The 27,083-nt window shown below is 36.9% G+C and overlaps 2 protein-coding genes across 6 annotated transcripts in view; one reads left to right on the top strand and one right to left on the bottom strand.

The window, feature by feature from the left end:
- RNF152 (ring finger protein 152) overlaps positions 1 to 27,083 on the top strand; it is a 945,877-nt gene that overhangs the window by 512,516 nt on the left and 406,278 nt on the right. The window lies entirely within an intron of this gene.
- The window catches only part of CDH20 (cadherin 20), a 223,938-nt gene that overhangs the window by 166,795 nt on the left and 30,060 nt on the right, over positions 1 to 27,083 (bottom strand). The window lies entirely within an intron of this gene.

Here is a 27,083-nt window from a genome sequence, read left to right as displayed (position 1 = left end):
GAATGGAATTTTCGCACTGTCTAGGTGATGTCATATCTCCTATACAAAACTTTCCTGGTTCTTAGTACTTGCATGTCAGTATGTAATATTTGTGTAACTTCACCATATGGTGTAGTAGAAAAGGCATTGAACTTGGAAACAGAAGGCTTGGATTCAATCATCTGCCTTGCCAGTTTGTAGTTACTTAAAGCTGGGGAAGTTATTTAGCTTCTCTGGGTTTTACTTTTCTCGTTGTAAAATAAGCCAGTTGGGATAAATCAGTGGTTTTCCATCCTTTTAAACTGTTGGATATTTTCTTCGTATGAAAGGTTTTCTGGAGCCTACTATGTAAAGCAGGTAATCGAGGACTCCTCAGACGAAAGTAGAGATGTGAGAGGGGGAGCCCCCACCCATCCTGCAGCAGTGTCCTTGAGCCTGTCTCAACCCTGCCTTCATTTTGCTGTGAGGGGACCCTGAATGGAGCTTCTCAGAGCAAAATTTACAGACCTCATAAGATGATCTCTAAGGTCTTTAAGAATTGCATAAACTATGGCATGTGCTACCTGATGTGATTTTAATCGTCCTGTGAAGTAAAGAGTGCATGGTACTATTATGTCTGTTTCAAGGATGGGAAAACAAGGTTCAGAGTTTATCATTTGCTGTAATTTCTTGCCTAGTAGATGGAGGAGCATAGATGAGAGCCCCAGTCCTTTTGTTGCCATCAAATGATTTCCCTCACCTGGCTTTCTGTTGGTTCAGGGAAGACTCTGACTAAAATTCCTGAAAGAATTTCTAACTTGTATTGCTGTTCGCATCCACACGCATGTCATAAAACCACTTAAAAGTGTTTGCCTAAATGTTTTTCCACACCTGAGTTAGCTAAGTTACAGAACCTTTAATCAAATTGTGAAAAATAATGAGCTGTGAGGAATCATTATAATTTCTCAACAGAAATCTCTAAAATGCTTTTAATTTTGAAATTATTTTCATTTTTGAAATAATCTTCAGATTGAGACAGATGAGGCATGCAGTCCACTTATTGTGAACCATGGTAAAATAAGAAATCAGTTTTAAACCAAATGCTTATTGAGAAATTAAAAGTTAATCAAGACTAAACATTGAGTTGGAAGGGGTTGACAATTGGGGTTGCCACATCAGATAAGGGCTGTCACTCCAGATTAACTGTCCTTCCCCTAGTATGTTCTGTACTCTCATGTTTGAGTTTCTACACGCTGATCTTTCTCTTGGAACACTCTTCTTGGCCAGATAAAAATATTACTCATCCATCAAGGCTCATTTCATAAACTGCTTCCTCTGTTTAGCTCACTCATCCTCATGGCGCCTCCTGCTTCCTGGATAGAATTAATCTTCTCCTTCCCCTGTTAACTCCCCTAGAACTTTGCACTGTAGGTATAGCATTCAAAAGCTACCATATAGCTCCCTTTAAAATCTGTCTTCCTTGCCAGGTTTTAATTTCTGCAAGGGCAGAGAACATTAAATATTGTAAGGGTTTTTATTCCCCACTATAAAAGTAACATACATTCAATGAGACAAAATTTGGGAAAATGCAACAGAATTTAAAATGAAAAAGAATCATTTCACTTATCCATTGCCCCTATACAATCAGTGCTTAGAATTTGAAATAATTCATCTAATGTTTCCTCCGCCATGGACAAGCATTGGGTTTAATTGGGTGGACATTGTTGATTTCGAAGCACTAGAAGACTGTAAATCTCTCTGTCTCTGTGTGACTCTTGATGTACAGTGTAGTTGGCTGGCAGACATATAATGATGTCTATGTATACACATACAATTCTGTAGATATTTAGAATAAAGAAGGGTTTTGCTCAAAGTATGGACAAGCTTGTTTGGGAAGTATTTCGTGAAGGCACTTGACTCTGGAAATCACATGCGTCCTTATCACAAAATTTAGCAGACTTTAATGAATTCCAACTGTTTTGTCGAGTGAGAACTGGTTATTTATTGAATTGAGCAAACTGACACACATCCCAAATGGTGGAGACATGCTCCTGTAGGTTCTCACAGTTCCTGAGGGTAATCAGGAGTGAGTACCATGTTGCCTTGACAGATTCATCATTGCACTGAAGAACATGTTGCTGCAACTTTGAGTTCAGACCCTGGCAATTGTCTACCTCCGGCTTCCCACTCTTCCATTCTCTACTTCTTTTGGTAGGACTGACAGTCTGTGCTGTGGTAACAAAGCTGGGCTCCAGAACTGCAGTCTGAGAGGTGTGCTTGCCGTCAGGACCACACTGTTGGTCATTAGCATTAGTTCACTCTAATGGACATCAACAATGACATGGAAGCTGTTTTATTTGTGAAGGTTGAATAGATGTATGGATGAAAATAGATGACTAATACCAGAGTTCCTGGCTGACAAAAATTGAGATAGTACCAGATTATTCATCTACAGGATACTATTAATTTAGGCACTGTCATATTTATAACTTTTTTTTAAGTGTAAGAGTTATAACAGTTCCTTGTAGAAACTTTGTAAAATGTAGAAATGGATAAAAATGTAAATCAAAATCAACTATATACCTGCCACACAGAAATACTGACTCACAGCATTTTCATATATTTTACTTTCAATCTTTTTCTCTTAATATACAGATACATGAGATCATATTGTATATAAATATTCTATCCTTTTCTAATTTAGCTTTTGATATTTACATTTTGAGATAGATCACTTTTAAGTAAGTAAATATTCAAACATTTTAAAAGCTTAACATTCTGTCAAAAGGATGAAATAAAATTAACCATTCTTCTATTATTCAATAGCTAGGCTGGTTTCATTCTTTTCAATGCTAGATATAAAATTTCAAAGAATTTTTTTCTATGTAAATTATTGTTCAAATTTTAATTATTTCCTTAGGGGAAATATGTATCACAGGAATTATTCACCAAAGGGTGTCTTAATTCATTTGGGCTTCTACAACAAAATATCAAAAATGGGTAGCTTATCAGCAACAGAAATTAACTTCTCACAGTTCTGGAGGCTGGGAAGTCCAAAATCACATCATAGGCAGATTCAGTTCCTTGTTCATAGACAGTGCCTTCTCCATGAGACCTCAAAAGAAAGGAAGGTTGAGAGTGTCTCTCTCAGGCCTTTTATAAAAAGGGCACTAATCCCTGTGTGACCTTATAAAAGGGCCTAATCAACTGCCAAGTCAACTGCCAAAGGTCCCACCTCCAAATATCCTCACCTTGGTGATTAGGTTTTCACATATGAATTTTGAGGAAACACAAACATTCAGACCATAGCAAAGGATAGGAAGTGTCTAAGAGTCTGTATTTATTGATAAATTTCTGACCAGAGAAGTTAGAGACATTTACCCTTCTACAAGTAATTTTTGCAGTATATCCTCAAAAAATATTTGAAATGTTTGCTATTTTGGTAGGTATAAAGCATACCTTATTTTTTAAGATTACACTCAATTACTAGTGAAGTTATTTTTTTTTTACATATTAATCCACTTGCATTTTCTATGTAAACTGTTAATATCTTTTTTTTTTTTTTTTTTTTTTTTTTTTTTTTTTTTTTGTGAGACAAGAGTCTCACTCTGTTGCCCAGGCTGCAGTGCAATGGTGCAATCTCAGCTCACTGCAAACTCTGCCTCCCAGGTTCAGGTGATTCTCCTGCCTCAGCCTCCTGATTAGCAGGGACTACAAGCACGTGCCACCACACCCGGGTAATTTTTGTATTTTTAGTAGAGATGGGGTTTCACCATGTTGGCCAGCTGGTCTCAAACTCCTGACCTTGTGATCTGCCCGCCTCGACCTCCCAAAGTGCTAGGATTACAGGCATGAGCCACCGCGCTCAGCTGTACACTGTGAATATCTTTTATACAGGGTCTTTGTGTTCTTCATAACTACGGTAAGGTTTTTTTTCCCCCCAATTTTTTTTGCCTTTTCATTTCATTTTTTTTCCTTGAGGTATGGTCCATTATATGCATTGATATTACGTATTTTTACTGTCTATTTTTGCCTTTTGATTTTGATGTTTTGAGTGTAGTGAAATGTATCAGTGGTATATATTTCCTTTCATATATTTATGCTTAGAAAATGTATCTCCTTCAATAAAAGAATCTTCCTAACCTAAGTATGGATATTTATTTGTATTTTAATCTATATTCTTGTTTCTTTTCTATGTTTAAATCTGTTTTATTTTTTGTTCTGTCTTATTGCATTAACAAGAGCTTACTGACAGTCTCACATAATCATGGTGATAGTAAGCATAGATTTTTTTGTTTGCCATTAGTAGATATTGGCTGTCAGCTTAAGGTAAATATAGTTTATTATGTTAAAGTTGTTGACTTATATTCCTTTATCTACTACAAATAAAATTTGTATATTATGATGAATTAAAGGCAGATTTGGATGTAAGATGTTGGTCATGTTCTTTAGTGTTTCTAAACGTTAGTTATTAAATGGAGTCTGTGATGCTACCTTCTTGATAGGGTTAATGAGATGGTAAAAGGAGATAATGCATCTAAACCCCTTAGCATAGGGCCTGGAAAGTAGGAGGTGTTTAATAAATGTCAGCCATTATTTTTGCTATTCTTAGAAAAAGGTGGGAATTTTGTGAAATTCCTTGTATTTATTGAGCTAATCATATCACGCTTAATACTAATAGATATTCTTCTATTGATGGGATAAAGTACTTGGCTTCAGTGGATTTTTATTTTTATATGCTCTCAAATTTGCTCTTTAGTTTTTTTTAAATGTAAATATTAATGTTGGGCTTTTAATAATCCTTAAGCTGGATGTTATCCATGAAAAAATTGGTTATTGTTTGGGGCTAAGCCATGAATGCTAAGAGAATCCTGTAGATTCTGTTAGGAAATAAAATCAGTATCTCCTTGAATTACCTATCAGATATTTATTTAGTGCTCACAACTATAGTCGAAAGACAACGTCAGCCAATCTTTTTGGCTACAAAGGCCTAGCAATCTTTTTGTTTAGGTTTTCTAATATTATTGGTAGGGATTACTTGAGAAAAGATGCTACATTGTAAGACAGCACACTGGTTTTAAGTTTTCTCGGCATAGGGCAGGCATTTCTTTCTACCTTCAGAAGATTTATTCCAAAAATTGAGATTGAAATATTGAAGCCTATGTTAACTTACTGTCAAAATTAGCATGAACTGGGGCCATTTATCAATACAATTCTTATTTTCGTTCTCCTGATGAGATACAATGAAACAGTTATGAATGATGATGATAAATGATTTTAATCTTCTTTTGGATTGAACATTCAGTGCAGCATTTTTGGAATGATTTACTATTTTTAAAGGTCTCTAATGTGAAGATACCTGGTAGCCTGAGACAGTCTATTCACAAGAGTTTTGTAAGCCATTTTCACCCATCTGTAAAAATTCGAGAACCACCACCCCCTGTTTCTCTTAATTAAGGGAACAGGAATAAGTAGATTTGTTTTGTGGTTTCTTTTCAGAAAAGAGAAGAAAGGTGTCTGTGACACACTTGTGTGCATGGTAGGAGAGGCTTCTTCTGAGATCTGGCAATCTCATATATGGGATCTTCAGGTCACTTAGGAACATTTGAATCATGTCCCATTCTTCCCCTACTACTTCAGCTTCTCCCTCTCCCCACCCTAGAAAGTTCTGCTGAGGCTGAGCCTCACCATGGCTGTGCTCAGGAACTCTTTTTGAAAGAGCCTGTCTCTCCTTTCAATTCTGGAGGCACGGAAAAACAAAATGACTCTTTTTAATGTACTGAAAATAACATCAACTTAAAAATTCAGCTTCTAAATGTATCTCATTTTTCTGTTACTCTCAGTAGAATTTCAGATATGTAAATATTTCAGGTAACTGAAATTTTCTATCTTAAGCACCAGACCTTCATTAGAATGTATTTTTTATTTTTTATTTTTTTTTAGACAGAGTCTAGCTCTGTCTCCCAGGCTGGAGTGCAGTGGCACAATCTAGGCTCACTGCAACCTCCGCCTCCTGGGTTCAAGCAATTCTCCTGCTTTGGTCTACCAAGTAGCTGGGATTACAGGCCCATGCCACCATGCCTGGCTAATTTTTGTATTTTTAGTAAAGACGGGTTTTTACCATGTTGGCCAGGCTGGTCTTGAACTCCTGACCTCAGGTGATCCACCTGCCTCGGCCTCCCAAAGTGCTGAGATTACAGGCGTGAGCCACCACGTCTGGCCGGAATGTAACATTTTTGATTGAACTAATTCTCAAAGGTATTACCACTTCTCTTTAGAAACAGAAGATACACAACATAATTGAACTTTTTGATGGTTCAGTCTTTCAGATAAGCGTTATTGATGATACTGCGCTATAATAATATAAGTGAGTGCTTTTGTGGTCATTCCTTATGGGTCCAGCACTGTTCTAACTGCCTTTCAGCAAATAAGTTATTTACTTCTATGTTTACTTAAATATAACTCTATGTCATAGGTACCATGATTACCTTCATTTATAGGGAGGAAACTGAGGCCCAGAGAGATTGAAAGCTTGTCCAAGACTGTAATCTAGTCAGCAGAGAAGCTGAGATTCAAACCCATGCTGCCAGAGTTCACAATCTGTGCCTTCACCACCATATTATATTCTTTCCTTGTGCCTTACACGGTGGATGCCTCTGGGCTAGCAAGGGCTGTTTGCCTTATTACTGTTCATTTTGAGTTCTTACATGTGTACATTAACATGTCTCCTTAAGCTACCCTGCTGTCATCTACTATTTCTCACCATTTTCACTCTTCCTGCTTTTCAATTTGCTGCCATTCACAGGATTTGGGCTGGAAAAACAGAATAAAACTTATTAGAATTGTGTACCATCATCGAATATGAATTCTGCAATAGGTTTAGTTTTGGATAAGGAAGAAAAACCAGAATTTTGGAAGTACCTAGTACAAAGCATAATAATAGCAATTGTGTGTTGAGATCTGACATTCTACATTAGATACTTAACCCTGTTACCACATTTTTTTTTCCTTTATTATTATTATTATTATTATTATTATACTTTAGGTTTTATGGTACATGTGCGCAATGTGCAGGTAAGTTACATATGTATACATGTGCCATGCTGGTGCGCTGCACCCACCAACTCGTCATCTAGCATTAGGTATATCTCCCAATGCTATCCCTCCCCCCTCCCCCCACCCCACAACAGTCCCCAGAGTGTAATGTTCCCCTTCCTGTGTCCATGTGTTCTCATTGTTCAATTCCCACCTATGAGTGAGAATATGCGGTGTTTGGTTTTTTGTTCTTGCGATAGTTTACTGAGAATGATGATTTCCAATTTCATCCATGTCCCTACAAAGGACGTGAACTCATCATTTTTTATGGCTGCATAGTATTCCATGGTGTATATGTGCCACATTTTCTTAATCCAGTCTATCATTGTTGGACATTTGGGTTGGTTCCAAGTCTTTGCTATTGTGAATAATGCCGCAATAAACATACGTGTGCATGTGTCTTTATAGCAGCATGATTTGTAGTCCTTTGGGTATATACCCAGTAATGGGATGGCTGGGTCGAATGGAATTTCTAGTTCTAGATCCCTGAGGAATCACCACACTGACTTCCACAAGGGTTGAACTAGTTTACAGTCCCACCAACAGTGTAAAAGTGTTCCTATTTCTCCACATCCTCTCCAGCACCTGTTGTTTCCTGACTTTTGAATGATTGCCATTCTAACTGGTGTGAGATGGTATCTCATTGTGGTTTTGATTTGCATTTCTCTGATGGCCAGTGATGGTGAGCATTTTTTCATGTGTTTTTTTGGCTGCATAAATGTCTTCTTTTGAGAAGTGTCTGTTCATGTCCTTCGCCCACTTTTTGATGGGGTTGTTTGTTTTTTTCTTGTAAATTTGTTGGAGTTCATTGTAGATTCTGTTACCACATTTAAAGCCCTGGACAGCTCCCAAAGTGAGGACTATATTCCGCATGTTAAGAGTGGAAAACTACCACTGGGAGGTTAAGGGATTTGATGAATCTACCCTCAGCTAAGTAAGGAAACATTCCAGGACTTCTTGACTCCAAAGCCCTTTTCTTGTTCTACTTTTTGGTCATTACGTTTTACTCTAGTTTCTTTAGCAAACACTTTTCAATTTAAGTAATCTTTCTTATTGTTAGCCTGATTACTATGATGCATTTAGAAGAATGTTTTGAAGTGTAGACTTAAGGAGGAAAGTGATCCGAGGCTTTATATCAATAATAGTAAAAGAAACTTTTTGAAGGGTGATTTTAAACAGTCCATGATGTTTGTAATTTTAATAGCAATGAAATGATGGATTGGAGTTAGATGTGTCTGAAGTTTAGAAGTCAGCAAGGCATCGTTTCAGTAGAGCATGCGGCATGGATTAGGGGAAGGAAATGGGATTGATGAGCAAGAGATAGAGCCAAGAGATGTTTTGGATATGGAATTAGCAGAAGTTGTGACCATACTGGAGGGATAGTAATGAAAGAAGGGTCAAGGACAGCTTTGAAATTTCCAGTTTATTTGAATTGGTAGAAGAGATCTCATGTGTTGAGATGCAGAATATAAAAGATGGAACAACTTTTGAGAGGGAAGGTCAGTTTTATTTTAAACATTTGAATGTGCTAAACTTGTGGGATGTTCAAGAAGAAATCTCAGACATCTGAAAATGAGGGTCTGCCTTCTGACAATATTTGCAGCTCTTAGAGATTCTACAGGGTCCTAATGAGCAACTTGAATGGTGTTTTTGATGAAGGTAGATCGTCTTGTATATCAGACATTTTTGGATTGCCTCTCTAACATCCGTCTCCCTTTTGTCTTTCTTGAAATTACTGACTTTCCCCCTAGAACATGATTGGTGAATTTCTAATGTGCTTTTCATCTTTGCAGCAAGATAATTTTATTTATTGCAGGTGACCAAAGTGGTACCTCTTTATTCAAAGAAGGCAGGAAGGATAGGAGAGCAAGATAACCCTGAGGACACATAACTTTGGAGTTTTGTAAGAACTACAAATAAATAGACCCATTCCAAAGTTTTCTATATTTAGGGAACAGAGTAACATTACTTTTTGTATTATTCCTTGTCCCAATGATTCTTTCAGAGAGTACTCAAATAAAATGCCTGATCAGAGATTAAATGAGAAATTCACAGTACATACCTTTAAATCTGCTTGTTAGGCCTAAAAATAATGTCTTACTTATAATTACAAGTTTCAGTGTGTTTCAGAATTTCTTTTGTTAGCTCCAAGTATCTTTGTCCTCTTCAAATGACTGGCAACTCGGTGATATTTAAATTTCTTCTTTCTTTTAAGTGTGATTTAGTTTAAAATAAGCACATAGGTAAGTACAAAAGTGCTTTAGCATGCTTCTTTAAAATGAGAAACACCCCTGTCCTTAGGGCTGTCAGGTTTATGTCCTTAGATGAACAATAATTACATTAATAATTTGAAGGGCTAATTAGCATTTTATAGTAAACACATTGTTCATCACACTAAAAGTATGGCTATATGCTTTCTGCAGAAAAACTGCTTTTTTCAAAATCAGAAGCCGTTTATCTTACTTCAGCAATATATGCTACCAACTGACCAAGAAGTATTTCTGTGCTGACTTTTTTCTAAATCTTGAGTCTTGCTTTTTTATTTATTTATTTTTTTTTTGAGATGGAGTTTCGCTCTTGTTGTCCAGGCTGGAGTGCAGTGGCATGATCTCGGCTCACTGCAACCTCTGCCTCCTGGGTTCAAGTGATTCTCCTGCCTCAGCCTCCCAAGCAGCTGGGATTACAGGCATGTGCCACCACGCCGGGCTAATTTTGTAGTTTTAGTAGAGACCGGATTTCAACATGTTGGTCAGGCTGGTCTAGAACTCCTGACCTCAGGTGATCCACCCACCTCGGCCTCCCAAACTACTGGGATTACTGGCATGAGCCACTGTGCCCGGCTGTCTTGATAATTTTTACAACAAAAGTTGCAGAAATTAAAACATGGAAATATGGACTGGCTTTAATTTCTACTTGTGTGAACAACAAAAAAGCAACCCATACTTTGTCCTCTGTTTTTCATATACTTCACTCTTTCCAGTGTTTCTTACTTATTTTACGATGGTATTTATAATATATATGTGCGGTTTGAATTCACCTCCTCCCCTTTTCTTTCCACGGTCTCATGAAATGCAGGAAATTGCCATGGTTATTTCTTTATTGCATTAACTCCTGAAAATACACTGATTTCACTTTAGTTTTTGCAAGCTCAAAGCTAACTGTGGATAAATTCAAGAAGACTTTTCATCAGGATATTGGCCTTTCTCCCCTGAAGCCCCCTTCAGGGGGTTTTATCTGCCTGCAGCCACTTTCAGTACTTCCCTAACCCACAGTCGCAGGAACTCCAAATCGACAGTCTTGTCAGAGCAAATGATCTAAAATAAACATCCGCGTGTCTGCCTGCATTAAGAATCCTGACAAGGATGCTTTGCCTGTATCAACTACAAGCTGACAGTCCTTAGAAGCACTTTGCTTATTGCCTTGGTTCAGTGGCTGAGGGAGAGTAGCTATAAGGCCTGAAGTCTAATTTTGAATGGTTAAGGATGTTAAAATCCAAATGAAACCGTCAAAGACCTACCTCTCTGCTTACCTCCTCTTGACAGGTTTCTCAATTGTAATAGTTATCTCATGTATGTGAAACTCTTGGATCAGTCAGCAAATTACATCAGGAGACTCCAACAATACTATTTTGTATACAAAGACACTAGATGAGGAAATAAATGTATATATCAAGCCCATAGTTTTGCAGGCAAGGCTCCTTTCTGATGGTTTCTTAGCACTTAATGCCCACTAAAACTTTATCTTTGGGATTCATACTGGGAACTATCTCACAATACCAAAAATTATCAGTTAATAATAGATACTCTGTGGCCCTAAAGAATATTCCATAGACTTTCCTTTTCTCTAGTAAGCTTTATATTGTGGAGCCTAGAAAGAGAAAAGACACTAAGTTTGTCTATTCTGTATCTTAAAGCCATAGAAGTCAACGCAATCCTGGGAAGGGACTTTTCTATTAATGTTCTAAGGTTTGGCATCCTCAATAAAGCGATTAATATTTCAGCATTACAAGTTTCTCAAAGAGCCCTAAGAAAAATTTGAAGGGAGCATAATAATGCTTCACAGCTATTGAAATTTTATGTGCCCAGCACAAATTAAGGAGAAATTGCTTGATTATTATTAGGCTTATCTGATAAAATAGCCAGCTGAAATAAAAGAGAGCCACTCTTCTGCAGTAATTATCTAAACTGATTATCTGTGTTAACCGTATCTGAGTCATTATCATTTTTATACATCACTTCAAGAGATACAGCCTAAAAGCCTGAAACTTATAAGGGGAAAAACCTAACTGTAGATTTTCTTCTTAAATTTTAATTTTATATCATATTTATCTAAGTAATCTCAGGAAGTCTTTAATACTATAGGAAAACTACTGAGAGGGGAGAAAAAGGCCACCATTTAATTTATTATAAGATTTTCTTAAATCACTTGCAGTATATATTCTATTCCTGCAAACAACCCTGAGTGTTTCATATTAATTGTGCTTAGAGTGTGGCTGTTTCCTTAAAATACACCCCAAGTCACACCTAAGCTGAAGCACCAAATGCCAGTTCTTTAGAAATTAATTTTGAAAAAAGCACAACTATTTCCCTTATTATCTACCTGAAAGTTTTGTCACATTTGATCTAAATCAGAGCTTTTACTAAGACAAAAACAACGGTCACCAGTTGTAATGGTTAATTTTACGTCAATTTGACTGGGCTGTGGCGTGACAAACATTTGGCCAAACATTATTCTGGATGTCTTCATGAGGGTGTTTCTGGATGAGATTAAAATCTGAGCCAGTAGACTGAGTAAAGAGGATGTTTCTGGATGAGATTAAAATCTGAGCCAGTAGACTGAGTAAAGCAGCTTGCCCTCTCCAAAGCGAGCAGGCATCATCTAATCCGTTGGCTGCCTGAATAGAATAAAAAGGCTGTGTAAGGGGGAAGTTTGCTTGTTCTGCCTGTCTTTGAGCTGGGACATCAGTCTTCTCCCACCTTTGGACCTGAACTTGGACTGGAACTTTCACCATTAGTCTTCTGGGTCTCTAGTTTGCTACCTGCAGATCTTGAGACTTCTCAGGCTCAGATACACGTCTACCATTGGTTCTGTTTCACTAGAGTACCATGGCAAATACATCAGCTAACCAGAGTCCACAGAATTTTGAAAATGAAGGTGTTCTATACACCTATTATATTAAAATTTAATTTAGAATGCCCATACAAGTATTTAGTCTGCTCCTGGGGTAGAACGAGCCAATAGTGAGCAATCTGTTCTTCAGTATTTTAGCCATTTCTGATCTGAACAGAGCCCTGTTGACCCTTGGGAATCTACTAGGAAAACGGGGAACTCCTGGGTCCCCCACAGACTTTCTCAGCTTAAGAAAGGTAAAGATTTCTCCTGCTTGGGTGTACCCTTCCTTAAAGTCCTGACATTTCAAAAATGTGAAGTAGATAAGTCATTGTTTGTCAGAATGTGAACTCAGTCTAATTAGTATAAGAGTTAGTAAGTGGCCCAATATGTGCAGGTCTGTGGAGTGCACCGTAACATAGATCCAATACATAATTTCTTCCCTCAAGATGTAGGCCCACAATGTAAAAAACAGATATATCGTAATATTGAGAAACCCATGATAGAGTGTGCAAATGAGCCGCTGAGGTAGGAATCCCTAATCTTGATTTGGTGACAGCCAAATAAACTCCATTTACTAAAAAAAGGGATGTGTGCGCTTGTTGGAAAATATTTAAAAATATTAATTTTAGTTCATTTTAATTTAAGAAATAAAATATATTTCTGAAGTGGTCACCAAAGATTTAACAATGCAGCCAAGTAAAAACTCAGAGTGGATTGGGCTCTCGGTGGACAATCTGGAGGAGGGCTAAGAGGCTGGCCACTTAAGAGGCTTTGCGTGTCTGATGAAATCTGAGTAAGATACAAGTAATGGAAACTTATGTGGCCAGGTTTAATGTTTCAGTTCTACTGAGGCTCCCTCCTGGTTTTCTCCCTGTTGTTCTCCCCTGTTCCATTGTAATAGGGTTTATCTGGGGGCTTGACTACCCAGCTAGAGGCCACATTCTCAGACTCCTTTGTGTCTAAATACTGTCATGAAATTCTGTTTCTCCAGTGAAATGTGAATGGGTGTACCAAGTACAACTTCTATAATAAATTGCCCAGAAGGAAATTACCTGTTTCAGACTTCCTTTTCTCACTTTTCTGGTGAGGAAAAGGCAATGGGGGTGAATCAGTTTTGACTGTGTAAATTCTAAGGGCTCCAAGCTGGAAGGGACTCATGTCCCTGAATGACCTCATGGAGCAGAGCTGCCTCGCTTTCTGTCATGAAAGAAGAATAAATTATTCTCTACTTTTCTGGTCATATCAGCTAAGCCTTTATTGAGCCTAGCTAATACAGCTACTTATCTTTCTTAATGAAACAGCAGAAGAATCCTTCAGTTTACCTCATTGTCTCCTCTGATACCTCCCCTCCACACATAACCAACTCTGCCTGCATACACACCTGTTCCTAGCCATTATCTCCCTGATTCCTGACCTTTTGAAAGCTGTTACACCCTCAGATAGCTCACAAGTTATAAGAAGAATCTTGTGAATAACTAAAAGTTATACCTCCAAATACACACACATGCCAAACTTATTTTACTCATAAAGAAACTGTCTTCAGAGTACCTTTTCTCATCAATAATCCCATCAAAGTTTAGGGCTTTAAGGTTTTTAATATGTTTATTTTTATTTTCTCTTTTTATTTTCTCTCTGTGTGTCTCATATATACATAAGTCCAATAAAAGGCAACTTTTTTGAAGGAAATATCAAATTGGAAAACTTCAGTTTTCAAAAGAATCGGCATCTAAGAAGCTCTCCATTTGTGTTCCACATTTAATGCTAGAAATCTCTCTTAGATAATGTGAACAGTACTACTAGTAGTTTGGAGAAAAGTAACTCTCTAAAAAATAGCAGATAGGTGAATTTTGTATCAAAATGTGAACTAAAATTCCTAAAAATGTACATGTAAAAATTCAATAAAAATATATAACCCTAATTCCTTTTTTTAAATAAATGAATTTGTTGGTTTGTAGAAATGCTGCCTTAAGTGATTTTAGTAGTGCTGCTTTGTGTCTTTCATACATTTGATACGAAAATCAAGATAAGGAACAAAATCCTAGTCACTAGACTACTAGGGGCCTCAAATTCTATAATATTATCTGCAAGAATGAATAAATAACCTTTCTAAGAATTATAGACGAAGTTATTTTGTTAATAAATGCAATAATTCATATATTTTAAGCAGTCAAGTACTATTAGGTTACTATTAGGTGTTATTTTAAATGTTGATAATTTTAACCATTGAATCTTAATCAAATAAAACTTAAATAATTAAGTCTATACAAAGAAAGATGGTGGTGGAAGGATAATGCAGTTGGATACTTAACTTTTTTCTTTTAAACCAGATGAGCCCCGGAAAATGTAAGAGATTAAAGACAGTTGTAGTGAAATTGTTGTTCTGGTTCCTGATATTATTAAAAGTGAGGAAAAAAATTTAAGGGCAGTGTCTGGCATATGGTATCCTGTTAATTAAAGTTTGTTATTAAATGAATGAATAATACCTCCTAGGGAGGGGATGGGGTAATGGGTGACACTTGAGTTGGTCTTTAAATGATGAAGAAGGAGTTGACTAGATGGATGGAAGGGGAAGATGAGGAAGCATTCCAGGTGGAGAATAGCACATACAAAATACTGAAGAATGAAACAGCTTCCTTGTTCAGTGACCTACAGGAAGTCTGTGTGATGGAAGAAGGGAGGGTGGAAGTAGCACAAAGGATCGTTTTTCACTGCATTCAGCGTGGCAACTTTCTTTTCACTAAAATCTAAGGTAGTCTGTATAAGCCAAGAGAGAGAAAGAAGCCACTCCCAGGCATTTCCAACTAGAGCAGAAATTTGTAGGGTCTGTGGAAGGATGAATCCTGCAGAATTCAGCGCTGTGTGAAATGCTTCAGTAATTGTAAGAGCAAAGTTAGAGCTTTTAAACACCTTCTGTGAATACTTCAATTATGAACTATCAGTAACCATAGACAAATCCTGAAGATTATCTGCTACCGCTATATCAGTTCTAATGCTAGGAAGTGACTGGTCCAGTGTGGACTGGCCTGGACGGAACCCCAGATGAAGAGCGGCGCACAATGAGACATGTCCCTTAGCCTCTCTGATGAATAGGGATGGGAATTAAAGCTGGATTCACATTATATATTACTTGATTGACGTACATTTCTAAATACTTTTTAGTAAATTCTGTAAGATTTACCCTGCACTATGAGTTCAGTAACTTTCAACTAATCTAATCTTTTTGCTGTCCTTATAAACGCCCACAATAAAATAACCTTTTTAGAGATTGCTAAAGACATGTAAATTGGGTAGAGGAACTGACAAATGATAAAATAAGAGGTTGTGCCCAGGGTGGATAGCCAGGAAAGAAACATACTTTACAAAATGCACTGAGACTGTATCTTTTGGTTGCGCTTGCTTTGTGTAGACAGATGCATCTAGTGACCTGTATCTGAAACTGCAAGGACAAAATTAGCTCTTTAACACACAGCTGGAAGGCAAGGTATTCAAGTCCATAAGAATCTAAAAACTCTGAAAGTGTTTAAAAATGGTTTAAGCATTTTAAACATAAAAATTTTGTATAAGTTTTGAAAAAGGTGAGTAGATAATTCTGTGCAAAATGCCAGTCGATCTCATCCTAATGTTTTGAAAAACAAACATGGGCAGAATATAAAAATATTTCTCTCTAATAAGACAATAATTTTCATTTTTGGGGAAAGTAATGTACACAAATTTCTTTCTATATACTCTTTTGTAAATGGTAATAATTTTGGTTACAGTTTCCATTCAAAAGACTGGACCTGGAGTCTTACTTTGTTTTTGGTTTTTAGATGGAAAAATGACCTTTTAAAGAGTTACAGGAATTTCCCCTCATTTGGGGAAGACTATGTTTCTTTAAATTTTGGAGAAGCCCCTATGATGGTAGGTGTAGTTGGTTATGCACCTACTCACTACTCTCAGAAAGTGTTGACAAGACAACTCAATGAAGGCGTTTCACACTGAGGTGTTAAGAGTTATGTTTAATGATGGAGACTGGGTATATGGCTACCAAGGGTGAAAAATCTTTCCCCTTCCATTCCTGCTCCAATATGCACACACTCTAGATTTGAATACAGACTGTTGTATGCCTGAAAATTATGAATTGATTTAGATACGATCATGAGAGACTCAGAGAGAAGAGCATACCTGATTTCCTTGTCTCTCAAACTTACAGAAAAGACTGACAAAGCATCGAACACAATTCAGACTTTGGGAAAACTGTATTGAAAGACTTGGGCTTTTGTTATCTGAGCCATGGTGCCAACTCAGTCCCTTGTCTCTGAGGAACTGGTTTCCCTTGAGAAGATAAATATCTGGGGAGAAAGTTGATCTTCCCAGACATGACATAAAATGTGAAGTGGGTGCTGTATTGGAGAGGGCAACTTCCTCCACATCTGATGGGGTCTCAGTTGGTCCCAGATGCCAAGGCAAGGAGGAGGCAGGTGGTGATTTCCTGGAAATGAGTGGTTCTGGGCAGGTTTAAAAGTAGCCATTCTAGTAGCAGTTGTTAGTTATGTTTTGTGTTATACTTTCTTCTGTCATCCCTGAGCCTTCATTAAAGACTTGGTCCCATACACACATATGGTGGGGAATTAAGGTGTATCCCATGCTTTGGAAGGAGCCCTGGAGAAGAATAGTTGACAACTCAAAATCAGAGTGGGTGTTGGGGCAGTGCCATGACGGAAGATGGAAGGCAGTGGCCTGAACAATAGTTTGAAATCTGCTGAGGATGCATTTCTGGCAGTTAGGTGAAGTAGTCTCAGGTAATAGTCATTAGGGGATATAAAATACATATAATCTGTTATTGAATAGGGTCAGCAATCTGTGGGTTTTATGCACAATAAAAGTCACTCTTATTGGAGAGAATTAAAACAAGACAACAAAACAAAACCCAAAGTAGAAAAGTTAGATACATTGAGATGGGGGTGGGGTGGGGGGAAGATAAAAGAAGACAAAGTAAAATCCTGCCTTAGAATTATGTTCTATCAGTGAGAGGTTGTTCATAGCATAGGCTTTGTCATAGGATTATCATGGACAGAGAATATACAACTTGACGATGTACTAGGGGAAGTTTTAGTCTAAATTAGGAGTCTGCAAACATTTTCTATAAGGGGCCAGATAGGAAATACCTTAGGCTTTGTGCACCATTCAGTCTCTGTCACACCTACTCAACTCTGCAGTTACAGAACAAAAGCAGACATAGACAATCCATAAATGAACAAGCGTAGCTGTTTTCCAATAAAGCTTTATTTACAGAACCTGAAATTGAATTTTATAGAATTTTTAATATCACAGAATACTCTTCTTTTGATTTTTTTCCCCAACCATTTAAAGATGAAAATCTGTTCTTAAGCTTGTGGGTTCTAGTTAAACCACCAGTGGGCCACAGTTGACTGACCTCCAGTCAGAATTAGACGTTCTTATTGGCGTAGATATTGCCCCCTAGGGAGAATTTAAATAATTTATGGGAATATTTTTTGTCTTCTGATAAAGTATTTCCTGAGTATTTACATGCTGAAATACCTGTTACTTTATGATAAATATTTTTCTTTTATTGATAAGGCATTATCAAACTTAAAAATGAGTTGAGCATTTGAAAGGATCAATAGACACAGAAAATGTTTTAGCATGGGTATTCTGTGCAACAGAACAAAATGAAATTTAGGACAAAATGAAATGAATTTAGTAAAATTGTGGGGAGAAGAAATCCTGAAAAACTTCTAGAGAGCTAGGAAAGACAAATATAAATTAATAGTATAGTACCCATTATTTCAAATTTGAAAATGCATAAAACTTTAAAAATAACTTTTATTTAGTGTGCACTGTTTACATACACACATACTGTGTGAGTGAAAAGTAGAAGGGTTCCTATAGGTTCTTTCCTGACTATAAACTCCAGTCTCATGTTTTTACTACAGTGATAGTTTCTTCAACTTGCAATTTAACTCCCACAGGGATATTTAAGAACATAGCCTTAAAGTATGAGGGAGAAATGACTGCATTTAAGATATTGTTTTAGAAGTTAGTACATTTTTGAGTAATCAAGGTATTTACCTGCTACCTAGCAGTCCTCTACTGGAGTCATCTATAAGAGATGCTGACTTGCAGTGGGGCGTGTATTCCTGTGCTGTAATGAAAGAAAGAAGACCATTTGGAAAATATAAGGCCAATAATCATATTTGTCACAAATTTAGCTGTAGGATATGAAAAATCATTGCTCTCTAACTCCTAATGAGCTACTTTTCTTTTGGCCATTTATTAGCCTTTCTTGAGACCAAACCCTCTGGGCAGCTGTCAGTCATTTTTGTGTAGTGACACAGAGGGCATGGATATTTTTGGAAAGAAAATACCTCATTTTTCTCTTTAGTTTTATTTAAAAGATTTTTCTCCTTATATCTAAGACAATGCATATTTTATATCCATGCATATAAATGGATTCCAAAATATGTGTGACCTCATTTTCTTGAGTCGGCCTCTTTAATTCACTCAATATCATGTTTCAATATATGAATAACAACCTCAAAGAAGATTGTAGTGATTCACTATACAGTACCTATAACAAGGGACAATTCAAGACAGTTACCATTTCATCATCACCAGTTAATTTTTTGTTCAGTAGGAAACAAAAACCAAAAACAAGTCAACCAGCACTAATGAAGAAATATTACCCTGCTGCTCTGTCTCATCAGGTACAAGGGAAAGCACTCTGATTAATGAGAAGTTTGAAAATACAGCAGGTTAATTACAGGTTACTAATCCTCTCTGCCCCTTTTAAAACCTAGAAAACACAAATTCAAGGGAAGATAATCTCTCTTTTAAAAGAATATTTCTTGTTGTTAAAATTCATTCTTAATCCAGAAGCTCTGATCTGAGATCATAGCCCCATCAACAAAGAGTTGTATTAAAAATGTTCCTTTGTTGTTCAGTAATATAGATTTTATTACCATCAATAACTATTTCAGGGGCTACATGCCTAGTCTAACTTTTTTTATAGTTGGAGAAAATACCATCACTATTTAAAAAGAATGTCCTGATTATGGTTTTCAACTTAAAAATTGATTTGTCACTGAATACTTTTCAAAAAAGATACTTTGGATGTTGATCCAAAGTACGAAAAGGCCAATATTGCAAAGAAAATATTAGTACTGAGACTTTGTACTCTTTCACCAAGTCTCAGTTAAGCAAAATGAATAAATTCTGGAGATCCAATTTATAGCAATCAGACTATAGTTAATAATCCTGTATTGTATACTTGAAATTTGCGGAGGGTGCATTTTAAGTGCCATCACCACAAAACAAAAGAAAAAAAAACCATGAAAATAATAACTTTGTGAGGTGATGAGTTGTTTTAATAAGTTTGTGGTGATTATTTCACAGTGTATATGTTTAGCAAACATCACGTTGTACACCTTAAATATATACAATTTTTATTTGTTGAAAAGAAAAAAATGTTAATAGAGGAGAAGTAATATGGTGATCGTTTATCACCATATTACTTAATTATGAAAACTTCATAGAACTATGAAAACTATTCTATATCCAGTAGCTATTAGACTTCTGGACCTGAAGCATAGATATATTCACTTTTAAGCTATCTAAGTTATTAAATTACACCTGAAATGCCTTTCGGAAAAGGACATGTCAGGCAGCAAGCATCCTATGAGCTTAGGATAGTGTCTTTGTAAACACCATACCCTACGCCCCAAGATGGGAGACTTGATATTGTTTTATTTCCTTAGCACAAAGCACTTACTAAGAAAAATCACATGGTAAAAAATGCTCACCATCACTGGCCATCAGAGAAATGCAAATCAAAACCACAATGAGATACCATCTCACACCAGTTAGAATAGCAATCATTAAAAAGTCAGGAAACAACAGGTGCTGGAGAGGATGTGGAGAAATAGGAACACTTTTACACTGTTGGTGGGACTGTAAACTAGTTCGACCATTGTGGAAGTTAGTGTGGTGATTCCTCAGGGATCTAGAACTAGAAATACCATTTGACCAGCCATCCCATTACTGGGTATATACCCAAAGGACTATAAATCATGCTGCTATAAAGACACATGCACACGTATGTTTATTGCGGCATTATTCACAATAGCAAAGACTTGGAACCAACCCAAATGTCCAACAATGATAGACTGGATTAAGAAAATGTGGCACATATACACCATGGAATACTATGCAGCCATAAAAAATGATGAGTTCATGTCCTTTGTAGGGACATGGATGAAATTGGAAATCATCATTCTCAGTAAACTATCACAAGAACAAAAAACCAAACACCGCATATTCTCACTCATAGGTGGGAATTGAACAATGAGAACACATGGACACAGGAAGGGGAACATCACACTCTGGGGACTGTTGTGGGGTGGGGGGAGTGGGGAGGGATAGCATTGGGAGATATACCTAATGCTAGATGACGAGTTAGTGGGTGCAGCGCACCAGCATGGCACATGTATACATATGTAACTAAGCTGCACATTGCGCACATGTACCCTAAAACCTAAAGTATAATAATAATAAATAAATAAATAAACAATGTTAGTCACATTTTAAAATGTAAAGTGATTTTTAATTTTTTGTAATGCTACATGTTCAACATGACTAGAATAAGAAAGATGTTATATATGCTGTATCTGAAATATATACAGGACTTGTTATGAATACAAAAAAAAAAAAAAGAAAAAGCACATGGACAAAACAACAGAAAAAGCACCCCATGAAGTTTTAACTCTCTTCATAAGAGCAGAAATTTTTAGTCATAATTAAGGGATAACTCTTGGAAATTTATTTTACTTTATCTTTATCTAACTTTTATTTTTAAGTTGAGAGGCACATGTACAGGTTTGTTACATAGGTAAACTTGTGTCATGGGGCTTTGTTGTACAGATTGTTTCATCATCCAAGTATTAAGCCCAGTACCCATTAGTTATTTTTCCTGATCCTCTCCCTCCTCCCACCTTCCACCCACCGTTGGGCCCCAGTGTGTGTTGTTCCCGTCTATGTGTCCATGTGTTCTCATCAATTAGCTCCCACTTGTAAGTGAGGACATGTGGCATTTGGTTTTCTGTTCCTGCATTCATTTGCTAAGGATAATGGCCTCCAGCTCCATCCATGTTCCTACGAAGGACATGATCTCATTCTTTTTTATGGCATAATATTTCATGGTGTGTATGTTCCACATCTTCTATATCCAGTCTATGACTGATGAACATTTAGGTTGATTCCATGTCTTTCCTCTTGTGAATAGGGCTGGGATGAGCATACGTGTGCATGTGTTTTTGCCACAGAATGATTTATATTCCTTTAGATATATACCCAGTAATGGGACTCCTGGGTCAAATGATAGGAAATGACAATATAAACATGGAACATATACCTCTTTTAAAATACATTGCCTAAAACTATGATGCTCAATATATGTAATCAACATTCAAGCTGGGTATTTTTAGATTATTTAGTTTGAATATATATTATGCTTCAAGTTATAGACTCCCATGAAAAGTCTGTCATACAGTTAAAGAGATTAAAAACCCATCCTGGATATTTTGTTCTGATCCAGGGAAGCTGCATGGAGTGAATATGGGCTTTGCCGTCAGATAAACCTGAGTTCATATTCCAATTCCTCCCCTAGAAGTATTTGACCTTGTATAAATCATGCAAGTTTTCTGATCCTCAGTTTCACATTTGTAAGTCCTCCTTCTCTACTTTGTAGCCTTATTTGAAATATACATATCCACCAGATGCAGAGTAGACCGGCATAATAAATGGTGCTACTTCTCTTTTTCCTCTTGCTGGTTTGTTTGAATCCAAATCCCAAATTCCAGTTTCTGTAGAACATTTCCAGGTCCTACAAGTTATCTGTATCTGATGACTTATTTTCAGTAAAATATCATTTAATCAGAAGCTAGGTTTTTAAATTACTACATGCAAGGCACAGCTTTTCCATGTGACTAGTAGAGTGGGAAAGCATGATTTATAGAACTCCCAAGTTACTGGGAACTTTTTTTTTTTTTTTTTTTTTGAAAAAGAACTAGTTTCTATTTTACTTTATTCCAGCCTGGCTTTATATGACCTCTGCAGCTTATAGATTTTGTTTTGTTTTTGACATTTGAGAAAATGTCTGTCTTCTTCTTCCCAAGCATGTCTTTGAAAGTGAATTTTTATTAAATAGTGTACTTTTACTTTGATGCAATTGGTTACTAATTGTGTTTAATGGGAGATAAGGTATGTAATGTTATCACCATACAGTTTTTTCAACATTATATGATATTTAGACATAATAGTATCAGTGTAAAACATAGTCTTCTAATGTCCAAAAATATTTGTTTTTAATCTCTTAAAATATTATATTACATCTGTTTTTATGATTTGTAAAAATATCTATTTACCCCCAAACATATGTTGTCAGTCTGTTACATTTAGTAGTTGTTGCCCCCCACCCCCTGACCCAGCAGTCCTTCCAACAGTCTCCTTTTATCAATTATCTAAAATATCTAAGTCACCATCATACTGTAGATTTCCTAATAAACACTTGAAATTAAAGAAAAAGAAGAAAAGGAGACAGTGAGTATGATCAGTAAAATAATTCCCCCTCCCCCTAGGTGTCCACATCCTTATTCCCAGAACCTGTGAATATGTTATGTAATATGGCAAAGGGGCGATTAAGGCAGCAGATGGAGTCAAGGTTGTTAATCAGCCGACCTTAAAATAAGATTATCCTGGATTATCCAAGCAGGCCCAATGTAATCACAAGGGTCCTGTTATGGGTTAGGTTGTGTCTCCCAAAAAAATTCATATGTTGAAGTCCCAACCCCCAGTACTTCAGAATGTGACCTTATTTGAAGATAGGGTCTCGGCACAGGTAATCAGGTTAAAATGAGGTCATCAGAGTAAGTCCTAATCAAATATGACTGGTGTCGTTATAAGAAAAGGACATTTGGACACAGACAAGTACAAGACAAGAGGGGAAATGATACAAAAACACAAAGAGAAGACGGCCGTCTACAAGCCAAAGAGAGAGACCTGGAACAGATCCTTCTCTCACAGCCTTCAGGAAGAACCAGCTCTGCCGACACCCAGAAGTCTGGAGGTTGGACTTCTAACCTCCAGAATTGTAAGACAATATATTTCTATTGTTTAAGCCACCCAGTTTGTGGTACTTTGTTAGGCAGCCCCAGGAAACTAATGCAGGTTCTTTAAATGTAGAAGAGGCGGGCGGAAGAGTCATAGAATGATTCAAGGTGAGAAAGACTGGACTGGCCGTTGTGGACTTTGAAGGCAGAAGGGACCACGAGCCAAGGAATACCAGCAGCATCTAGAGACTGGGAAAGTCAAGGAAACAGATTCTCCCACAGGACCTCCAGAAATAAACGAAGCTCTGCTGACCGCTTGATTTTAGACCAGTGAGAACCATTTTAGACTTGTGAAGTACAGATCTGTGAGATAATAAATCTGTTATCTCCAGCCACGAAATAATAATTTGTTACAGCCACCACAGAAAACATATACAGTGAGGGAGTTTAATTTCTCTTAGTATGAAATCTGACTTCCTTAGGATCTTACTTGACTTCCTTTTGTGCTGGTTTCATCTCTTTTGGGTTCAAAGCATTTGGGCTCTCGCCCATTTTTCCGTGTCGGCTATTGTAGAGAACATGTAAAACATTTTTAAAGGAACTTGTCGTGCTTCTCTTCTTACTTTCTTAAGAATTGGCAAACTCTTTTAGGATGTTCCCTTGCTTTACATGAGAGGAAATGTTTTAAAAGTGTGCACCTTTTGTAAAAAGGCTAGAGAAGCCCTTTATACTAAGGCACACAATAGACTCATTTTCTTATTTCTCTCTTCCTGTCTGAAATTACTTTATAATCCCAGATGCACCTCTAAGTCATACCACAGATGGACATAAGAATTAGGAATTGATTTTACCTGTTTGAGTCCTAATATATTCATCTTATATTCTCATAAGCCTCATCTATAATCCCACAATTTTTCAAGGTAATTTAGCATTGTATAAAGGAACAATTAATAGATAATCTTTAGGTAAAAATATAACCATGCAGGAAGAAATTTTTTTTACAACATCTCTGCTTTGTTTCACTGTTGGAAATGAAATTGGAAAAGGGAATTATGAAAAGTTGATGTGTGTGAGGGAAGAGGGAAGGGGCAACATTATAAATCTTCAAGTAGCATTCAAATTTTTCTAGGCTAATTTGTATAACAAATTATTTTAAATTATAATTAAGGCATGTCTAAAATCAGATATGCTAGCTACTCAGATTAATTTCACATCAAAAATTAAGAAATCCAAATCCTACTTTAACTCATACCACCTGCTAATCTTTTAAAAAAATCAAATACTTGTTATAAAAAAGAATAAGGATTTATGTAATGTCCAGTTCTTTAATGTATATCTTGGAGATATAATACCACATTCATATTATAAACATTAATTTAAATTTTCTTAACTATGTAACTGATGTACTTTAATAAAGTCTAAGGAAATTTAAAATGGTCAAAGGAAGGCCATAAGGGAAGCAAAAGCCCTTTCCTTCTAACTTTAAAAAACATTCTCAGTATTTGCAGTGCTTACAACAAATACTGTCCACACTAATGATATTGGTTTAGATTCCTTACTTTATACCAAGCGGCAGAATGTGAGTTTATTTTTCTCTGGCCCCTGACATTTACACAAGAAATGAATAATACGTAGGATAAGAGAATTTAGGAGGTCAGTTTTAGAGCCAAACGAAATTTGAGAGTTCAGTATTACAGATTAATTGATAAAGATCTCACAAAAGCCTATATTTATGAATTATTATGAAAATCAAATTAGATAATGCATATGAAAACTATAAGAGGCTTAAAATGTGCAATGTTGCAAGTCATGTTCTTTTTTAATGTGATAAATGTAACAAAACCCCCCAATATTTCTACCAAAAAAATTTTACCTAAGGAGTTTTAAATATTTTAGAAATATTAAACACCTACATCCTCAAAGGTCAATTTTTATTTTGTGAAGAGACTTAAGACTTGTGATAGCTAGGGTATGGCCAAATGTTGTATCACACTGCACAGGAACTTTTACTACTTCAGTAGCTTACAAGTTTGTAGAATCCATGAATTCCAGAAAACATTTGCCTGCTTAGGGATTCAATTACCAGGAACCTGTAAACCTACTAGAACTACAGGAGTTTTTCAGATTGGAAAATATAACATTTCAGCTATACAGTGAGCAACCTTATCTCTCTGATACATAACTGACAACTAAAATATAAGTTTAAAAAAAAAGAGGAAGGGGGTTGTTTTGAGTTGCCAGAAGTGAGTTTACAAAAACCTTTGATTAAAACTCCAATTTTTACTCAGTGGACCTTTTTTATTCCTGGTACTCTCACTGGAAACCCATTTCTATGCCAAGGCATCTGGAAAAAAAAAAAGTGTGATTATCTGCTTTACCCAGCAGATTAGAAATAGCTAAAACTCCAAAACTTAGAATAGGAATTTAGAAACCCATGGCATCTGGGACCATTTAATATAGAGGCAGACAGTTTTCAGAATCTTCAGTGGGACCCGACAGAAGATGGAATTACTGTGTTGTAGTCTAACCCAATAATGAATGTTCATAATGATGTCTTTCATTCCTCATGGAGGGAATCCTTTCCAAGATGCTGCAGTAGTAATGGTGAAGCCACTGTTGATTTATTCTATGAAGGGTATTGATCACCTCCTCTGTGTGAAGCAAAGTAGAATGAAGGACAGTGTCTGCTCCTAGACAGTGTATGTAAGATCTATTGGGGTGGCAGACAGATGTGAAAATAAGTAATTTCTAGATAGTGAGTTAAATGTCTTGGAAGTAGAGACATAATAGTAGGGAAGCACAGGCTTTCCCTGATTAAGGAAATGTGATTCTGTCAACATTAAAATAATAAAAATAGTTTTAGATGCTTAAAATTGAGGTTTTATACCTCAACTTTAGTGTAGCTATTTAGAATGACTCATTTCTCAAACATTAGTTGTAGCCATGTCTTAGTCCACTGGTGTTGCTCTGAAGGAACACCTGAGACTGGGTAATTTTGAAAGAAAAAAGGGTTATTTGGCTCACAGTGCTGCTGGCTGGAAGACTGGCATCTGGAGCAAGCCTCAGGCTGCTTCCATTCATTGTGGAAGGGGAAGGAGAGCTGACATGTGCAGAGATCACATGGCAGGAAAGCAGGTGGTGGGGAGGGGTGCCAGGCACTTTGTAATAACCAGCTCGCTCAGGAAATAATTAGAGTAAGAACTCATGGCTGGGCACAGTGGCTCACGCCTGTAATCCCAGCACTTTGGGAGGCCGAGGTGGGCAGATCACCTGTGGTTGGAAGTTCGAGACCAGCCTGACCAACATGGAGAAACCACATCTCTACTAAAAATACAAAGCCGGGTGTGGTGGCGCATGCCTGTAATTCCAGCTACTAGGGAGGCTGAAGCAGGAGAATCGCTTGAACGGGGGAGGTGGAAGTTGTGGTGAGCCAAGATCACGCCATTGCACTCCAACCTGGGCAACAAGAGCGAAACTCGGTCTAAAACAAACCAACACACCTCATTCACTTCTCCACCTATGGAGGACGCTAATCTATTCAGAGAGTATCCGCCCTGGTGTCCCAAACACCTCCCATTAGGCCCCACCCCCAATGCTGAGAACCAAACTTAAATGTGAGGTTTGGAGGGAACAGACATCCAAACTACAGCACCATAGCTTTATCATGTTCCCTCCCCCCACCAGCAGTTGACTTTTTACACATATAATCCGAGGAGTTATAATAAATTTAATGTCATGATAGAGATGGCCATTTTGTGAGTTGGACTCAAGGTGCAGTTCCAGTATCTGGTACCACCTCACTCAGCAGCACAG

Source organism: Pongo abelii, chromosome 17 (assembly GCF_028885655.2).
Source record: "Pongo abelii isolate AG06213 chromosome 17, NHGRI_mPonAbe1-v2.0_pri, whole genome shotgun sequence".
NCBI lineage: Eukaryota > Metazoa > Chordata > Mammalia > Primates > Hominidae > Pongo > Pongo abelii.
The sequence above is the reverse complement of the archived record's forward strand: the minus strand, read 5'-3'. Positions and strand labels throughout refer to the sequence as shown.